This window comes from Arachis ipaensis, chromosome B9 (genome assembly GCF_059453495.1).
Source record: "Arachis ipaensis isolate K30076 ecotype BB chromosome B9, ASM5945349v1, whole genome shotgun sequence".
NCBI classification, from domain to species: Eukaryota; Viridiplantae; Streptophyta; class Magnoliopsida; order Fabales; family Fabaceae; genus Arachis; species Arachis ipaensis.
In genome coordinates this window covers 53,051,014-53,059,512 of record NC_142444.1, presented here as the reverse complement: position 1 = coordinate 53,059,512, position 8,499 = coordinate 53,051,014, and the positions used below count along the sequence as shown (strand labels likewise).

General features: G+C 32.3%; 1 pseudogene; it reads left to right on the top strand.

Annotated features, from left to right (window-relative positions):
- LOC107615458 (uncharacterized) lies at window positions 1-8,390 on the top strand (annotated as a pseudogene).
- The last annotated feature ends 109 nt before the right edge of the window (window positions 8,391-8,499 follow it).

The following is an 8,499-nucleotide window of genomic DNA, read 5'->3' as shown; positions in this document are numbered from 1 at the left end:
ATGCTTCACACTGTGTCATTGTTCCTCGCCTTTGATCTGCGTTCCTCGCCTCTATTCTGTGGTTCTTTTTTCTGAACCGCTGATCTACTTCTGCTTCACTTCAACAAGGGGTTCCGATCACCGTTCTGGTTGCCTAAGCTGCCTCTCTTCTTTTTCACTTCTGCTTGAGCTTCCTATTACAAGGTAATTTTTTTAAAAAAAATTTAAATATCAATAATATTAGTAGGAATTCTGCCATTTTAATTCTGGTATTGACTTTTTAATTTTTTTTAGTTTAAATTCTAGTGTGGGTTAATTATTTTTTTAAACTACTGATATCAATAGATAATAGGTTCATTGGTTTTGGACTTGTTAGTTGTTAGTATTAGATTGTTAGTTAGTTGTTACTTGATAATGAACCTGAATATCTGAAAGACTGAAATTCTAAAATGTTGGTGTTAGTTTATTCTGTTCTTAAATCTTAATTGTTGCTTCTTGTAATTTGTCGTTGTTACCGTTAGTGTTAGTTATGAATTCATCAACTTTGATAGTGGATAACTTTGCAATTGAAATTTGAAATTTGAATTTATTATTTATCAACTTTGATAGTGGATAACCTTGCAACTGTTCAGTGGATAACTCTGTAATAACTAATTTTGCAACTGTTTAGTGGATAACTTTGCAACTAAATCTGAAACTCTGTATTCTAGTGGATAACTTTTCAACTAATTATTTATTTGGTTTGTTGATTTATTGATTTAGGGACAAAAATATAAAATGTCTGAGAATTTGGTTCAGGGACAGGGTCTTCAGTTCCTAGTATTCCTAGACCTACTGTTTCTAGGGAAAAAAATGCAACTGAAAATAGAAGTGATATAGATTGGAAACATGGGATTGATGTTCAAGGCAATGGTAAAAAAGTGAAGTGTAATTATTGCCTAAGGACTATAAGTAGAGAAATTTATAGGTTCAAGCATAATCTTGTCGGTACTAAAGAGGATTCAAAGCCTTGTGCTTTAGTACCTGAAGAAGTTAAGGCTGTGATGTTGAAAGTCTGTGTGGAGGCTAAAGAAGCATCATTGAAAAAGAGAAGATTTGGTGATGATGAGGATTATCCTGAGCAAACAAAAGAGGAGGACAATTCTCAACAAAAGGGAAAAGATATTCGCAACTTTGTCACAAAAGGAAAAAGGGCTCAAGTTCAATCAACAATAAATCAAACGATGAAGAAGGATCTAAAGGAATAATGTGATCAGCAATGTGCTATATTTTTCTATACAAGTGCTATTCCTTTCAATGTTATTAAGAATCCTAAGTTTTTAAAGTTTCGTGAGATGGTTGGAAGATATGGAATTGGCTACAAACCTCCTTCTTACTATTGAGTTAAAAGAAACTCAATTAAAGAAAGCAGTGACTAATGTTGATGAAATGCTTACAGAGTTTAAGGCAGAGTGGAAGAGAACTGGTTGTTCAATCATGTCGGATCGATGGATAGATAAAAAAAGGCGTAGTATTTGTAATTTCTTGGTGAATAGCCCTAAAGTAACAATTTTTCTTTATTCATTGGACACTTCTAACATATCAAAAACAACGGATAAAGTTCTCAAAATGCTAGAAGATGCTGTAGAATTTGTTGGCGAAGAGAATGTGGTCCAAATTGTTACAGATAATGCTGCTAATTATAAGGCTGCTGGAGAAAAATTAATGGAGACAAGCAAAAGTTTGTATTGGACACCATGTACTGCACACTGCATTGATTTGATATTGGAAGATTTTGAAAAGAAATTAAAGGTGCACTACAACAAATATGGGCTTTAGCAACGCCAAATTTTGCAACTCCTTAAAACCGTTCTCTAAGATAGTTTTAGACAACGGTTTTTTGTAGTGTTACTGTTGAATTCAATTTTTCATTATTTTATAGCAACAAATTAAAACCGTTCTCTTTGACTATTTTAAAGAACGGTTTTATAACAGTTACTATGATTTGTTTTTAAGCAACGATTTTTTATTGTTGTTTAAATAATTATAAAAAAGAAACACATAAAAACCGTTGCCAAAATGCTACACTTTAAAACCGTTCTATTTGATGGTTTTAGACAACGGTTTTTACAATGTTACTAATGAAGTTCAATTTTTTATTACATTATAGCAACAAAATAAAACCGTTCGCTTTGACTATTTTAAAGAACGGTTTTATAACCATTACAACAGTTGTTTATCAAACAACAATTTTCTAATATTATTTAAATAATTATACAAATTAAAAGATACATATAAAAATAATTATAAATAATCATACAAATTTAAACAATTTATTCTATAAATACTAAATTTATAAAATACTCAAAAACTATTGTTATAAATATATAACACATTATTTTTAGAAAAAATAAAGTTAAAATAAATTTATAATAAATATTATATATTTTTGTTATAAATATATAACGTAACATCTCACATTTTTGAAAATCTAAATATAGATAAATTGTGATTTTATCTTATTAAATTTAAATTTTATAATTTTAGAAATTATTCTATTAGAAAATAATTAAAGAGATTTAAAGATAAATTCATTTTGAACCAATTAATATTCTTAAGTAATTTTATTATAATAGAATATTTTGTATAATTTTAGTAATTGAAAAATAAGAAAGAATTGTACAATTTAATTTAAGTAATTTTTATTATAAAAAAATTATGACTTATTATTAATTTGAACTCCTTATTTTATAAACTAATCTATTAAGAATAATTAAATTAATTTTATTAATTGTTGGAGTTAAATTAATTAATATTCTTGTGTAATTTTTATTAATTGGTTATTTCATATAATTTGAAATTAAAGTTTTGGCGATAAAAAATGATGAAAAGTTATATTATTTAATTTGAATAATTAATATTTTTAGATTTAAAATTGTATTTTATAAAATGTGATTAATATATTTATTTTATAATTTAAATTAAAAATAATTATTTTAGCTCATTGATATATTGATGAATAAAATTTTATGCGTTTTAAAAATAATCTTTACCATATTAAAAGTTGAATTCTAAATTATTATTTTATCTTAAATATTTTGTAAAATTATTATATTACTAGTATATATTTTACCATAATTCTAGAATTACCAAATAAAACCCTAATTTCACAAAAATCCTAAATTTGTTACCTGAATCCCTAAACACACTTATAGAAAACAAAACAGAAGGAAAGGGGAAACGAAAGAAAAGGAAAAAAGAGAAAGGGGAATCAGGGAAGAAGAAGGGAAGTAGAGGGAGAAGAGGGCGCCATTGCTGAGCCCTGCCCGCCTGTCGCCGCCGTTCCTTGGAGCCGCTGGCATCGTCGCGCGAACCGGAGGTGTGGAGACAGAGAAGAGTGCGTGCGAGAGAGGAGAAGTAGCCACCATCGTTGAGGACTCCATCACCACTGCTGAAGGTCCTAACTATCGAGCTCGTTGTCGCCGTCGCACCTCCCATCACTGCCCCTACTGAGGAGCTCGAAGAGAGAAAAAGGGTTTGCACAGAGAGAGAAACACGATGAGGGAGGAGGAGGTCGCCTCTGTTGTTGCCAAGCCGCCGCTGGCGGCGTTGGGTTCGCTGTCGCCATCGCCGTTGAGCTGTGTGCCATCGTTGGCGTCTGGATCGCACTCTGTTTCTGCTGCAACTCGCCACTGTCCTGGTGAGCTTTACCCTACGAGTTACTTTGCTGTCGCGTGATTTTAATGTTGATTTGGTATAATGCTGTTCTGATGTTGATTTGGTAACTGGTTATTTGGTAATGCTGTTGTGATTTTATTTTGATTTTAAGATTGATTTAGTATGTAACTGTTTCTCTGGCAATGCTGCTGTGATTTTGTTTTGATTCCAATTGCCCTCATACTCAATTTCACCAAACTGGACATACACTTACCTTGAAGCAGCTTGGTCTGATCATTGGCAAAGGTCAGTTATTTATTATTATTAGTAGCTTGACATTGTGGTTTAGTTCTTTTACTTTCATATTCATTGCATAGGACAATAATTTGTGCTTTTTTTTTTTCCTTTGAATCTACCGCTATTTGTGCAATCTGATGATGAGAATTTTTTTTAATGGTTGAGTATATGGCTAAATTCTTGCATAGCACAATAATTGGCTTCCATGTTGTGTTTGTAATTGAAACAGCCTAATTTAAATAAGTTTGTATCCTTGAAAGGCCAGCGTGGAAGGAAGCTTGTGCTACTCTTCAAAAGCTCCTTTCAGGTACAAGTTGCAACCTCAATTTGTTCTTTTCTTTTACTTTGTTTCCACATTCTAATGCCTTAAACGCTACACTTTCACTTCCTTTCAACCCAAAACCGCACTTCTCCGTCACTTGCTCTGCCTCTTCTTCTGGTACCATAGTTTTTCCTTTTTCTCATTATGCTCTTCATTTTGTTCAATTTAGCTTCTTTTTCTTTTTTATTTTTCTTTCAGTTCATTTATTTTTTGAAGTGGTAATATAGCTACTTTATCTGTGTGATAATAAAGGTGACGTTGTTGGTCGCTAATAGCATTCAATTTTAACAAATTTGTTGCTTTCGATAGTGGTGCAAATTGTTATAGGGTTCTAGGAAAGGGTAATTCAAGTATTTTTGAGTCTTTTAGATGAATCAATTAATAGAGATTGTTGAAGTTGATTGATTGAAGGCATGGAGAAAGAGGGGAAAAAATTATGTTAACAATTAACATTCATTTGTATGTTTTACATAAATGAGTAATATTGTTCAAATTTGGGAGACTGTTATAAGCATTTCTTTCTCTTGATTACTCTTTCATTTTCTTGATTATACTCATTTAAGCAAGAGAAATTCATGATTTTTGTGGTGATTTTGTCTTCAGATCCTCTGCTGGTGAAGGCTGCCATACAGCACCACATTTATTGCAGACTCTACTCTCTTATTTGGCGCAAGCAATAGCAGATTATGTTGTTTTTCAAGTGGAGTCTCGGGCTCACTGCATACAAATATTTGATTCATGGGTGGACAACTACCACCTGATATGTGGGAACACTGGTCAAAGCCTTATATCAAAGAGGTAATGTAGAAATAGTTTCCATTTATTTTCATCTTATTGAAATTGTGTTCTAATTTTTCGAACAGTTCTATTTGGGATCCATGTCATAGCAAGCCTAAGTGTATGTATTTCAACTTTTGCTTATTTGTTTAGTTGAATCTTTGAACTAGACAAACCATGTGTCACTTTCAAAGGTTTGCAATGATTACAGGTTTTGTTTTATGTAAATTATTGTTTTGTTCCAAGCTCTCATGATTGTCATTTGGTTGGTAAATAATAAGATGAGCTAAGAGCTTGTAATTTGTAAGCATCGAGTGGTAAGTAAGCTCACTGGATGTTGATCTTGGTCTTCTGAATTTCAGAGAGAAAGTCCAAATCAGAGGCTACACCTTCAAACTTTTTTATTAATTGAGTGCATCATCATAATTTATAAAACATAAAATATTTGCGAATTGAACATTGGGCGCAAGATGCTATTGTTCCAAATCTTTTCCTCTTTTGCCTTTTACTGATTTCTAAACATCCAGATTGTAGATTTGGTCAAGAAAAGATGCCCTGAGACACCGATTGTTCTTTATATAAATAGAAATGGTGGCCTCCTTGAGCGTATGAAAGATACTGGAGTTGATGTTATTGGGCTGGACTGGACTGTGGATATTGGCAGATGGAAGAAGAAGATTGGGTAGTGGAATAGGTGTGCAGGGAAATGTGGACCCTGCCTACTTATTCTCCCCACTTCCTGCCCTCACCGAAGAAATCCAGAGGTTGGCGATTTAATATCTTTTTAACTCTTGACATTCTTCATTCTCGATAATCATATCCTTTACCTGTTCAGCCTGCATTTTTCCCTGTTCATGATTCAGATCCAGTTTGACTGTCAAGGTTATTTTTCACAGATACCTTCCCTGATATTTGGTTAACTATCTGCAAAACTTTGTGTTTGTCTTTTTAATGCTTAGTATCCAGGTTTTCTAATCTGTCAAAAATATTTATACAGATAAAGATCAGATTTAAGATTCTTTCTAGTTCTTTATGTGGAGCAGTTGCCATTGAAGCCAAGAGAGTCCACTCAAGCTGAGTTACCACACTAATTTTGTTGAAGAAGAATGAAGAAATTGCCACCCTTAGGCTATAGTATTATGGTATTTTGAAAAATGATGATATATAAGTAAAAGTAGTTATGACCTAGATTAGTATTATGTTATTTTGCAATGATGATATCATGTGATTGTGGATCTTACAACAATTTTTATAAGTCAAATTTGATGGTAAATGTTCAATTAGTTTTTTTTAGTAATTTGATTCAAATAGTTTTGGTTATTTATTGACACTAAAAAAAAGTTGGAACTAATTTCATTCATGAGAAAACTCTTGTAAATAAAGAATTATATTATAAAAAACCATTGTCAAAAGTCACAAAAAGCAATGGTGTTAAAACCGTTGTCAAAAACAACTATAAAATGGCAATGGTATTAAAACCGTTGGCTTTGTGAATAATAAAACTACAACAGTTTAAAACCGTCGCCTATCCAGTTATGGTTTTAGACCCTTACGTCATGAAAGAGAACAGTTTTAAACCGTTGCCTATCCAGCAACGGTTCTAAACCATTCTTTAAAAATTGTTGTCAAAACCGTTGTCTATACCAGTAACTTTGGCAATGGTTTTTTTTTTACCGTTGTCTTAGGTAAAAAACCGTTACCTTTGAGCATTGGCAACGGCCGCATATACCACAGGTCAAAAACCGTTGCCAAAGCGTTGCCTAAAGTTTTGGGAACGGTTTTTCAATCTACGGCAACGGTTTTTGACCGTTGCGAAAACCCTTATTTGTTGTAGTGGTGCATGAAACAACCATAAAAAAAAGGGAAGAAAAATCACCACTTTTATATACTCCAGGAGTATGCTCATTAGCATGTTGAGGAATTTTACAAAGGGAATGGACTTGATTCAGCCAAATGCCACAAGATTCGCCACTGTCTATTTGACTCTCACTTGTCTTCATGATGATAAAGGACCATTGATGACTATGTTTACTTCTAATGCTTGGAAGACAACTAAGGTTGCATCAACGCCTGAAGGAATAAGAATCCAAAACATGGTTTTGGATAGTAGGCTATGGAAGAATATTGTCATATGCCTCAAGGCTGCTGCTGCTCTCATTACAGTGCTTCGCTTGGTAGATTCAAATGAAAAACTAGCCATGGGTTTCATATTTGAAAGCATGAAAAAAGGTAAAAAGCCAAAGAAACAATCAAGACTAATTTCGGTTGTGTTAAAAAGAGGTAATCTTAACTAATTGAAGGCTTTAATATTTGATTATCAATGTATCATGTTACCATGCTTTCTTATTATATTTAGTTATTTATTTGATTTTTTTTTATTATTATTCATTTGCATTGTTATTTTTAGTTATGAACCTATATGGGAAATTATTGATGGGAGGTGGAAAAGCCAACTGCATAGGCCATTGTATGCTGCTATGTATTATCTTAATCCTCGTTATCACTATGAACCAAATTTCATGGATGATGATGTTGACATTAAGATTGGTTTATATAGTTGTTTGAAAAAATTGGTTCCTAACCAGGAAGAAAGGGAAAAGGTTGGTCTACAACTTCCTGACTTTCATTATGCTAGAGGCCTCTTTGGCAATGAAACTGTAAAGAGTAGTAGAAAGGCCATGCTACCTACTGAGTGGTGGAACTTTTATGGAGATAGTTGTCCAGAACTAAGGAAGTTTGCTATCCGAGTTCTAAGTTTAACTTGTAGTTCATCTGGTTGTGAACATAATTGGAGTGCATTTGAAATGGTGATTTTTAGAACTATTTTTTATTTATTTTAATTTTGATTTTTGTATATTTATTAACTATTGGTATTATATATTTTTAGGTTCATACAAAGAGAAGAAATCGGTTGCATCAAAAGAAAATGAATGATTTAGTGTATGTGATGTATAATTTGAAGTTAAAGGGCAAGCAAATTAGAAAAATTCCAGAACTTAATTTGAGGCAGTGCATTCTAATGATGAGTGGATAACTGAAGATGTTAATGAGAATTTTGCTGAAAGTGTTGAGCATTCTCACTTGCCAATGAATGACAATACTAATGATGATCCAAATAGTAATGAATTTGCTATTCCAAGTATGAATAGTAATGAATTCAACATGCACGAGGGAGGTGAGAATAAGTTCATTAAGGATCCACAACAAAATTTCATGGAGGAAGAAGATGAACATGTGAATGATGATGATTATGTTGGCCGTGTCGAACTTGAACTTGAAAGAAATGATGTTTCTAATGAAGATGGTGAAGATGACGATGTTGATGCCATTGAAGATGAAGATATTGGAGGATTTCAGTTTTAGACTTTTACTTTATTAGAACATTTAATTGTTGCTTTGTTGTTTTCTTCTTTTTTTTTTGGTTATGTTATATGAAGCTTTAATTGTGTGATTGTGTGTTTTATGTTGAACTAGATGCATACTTGTGA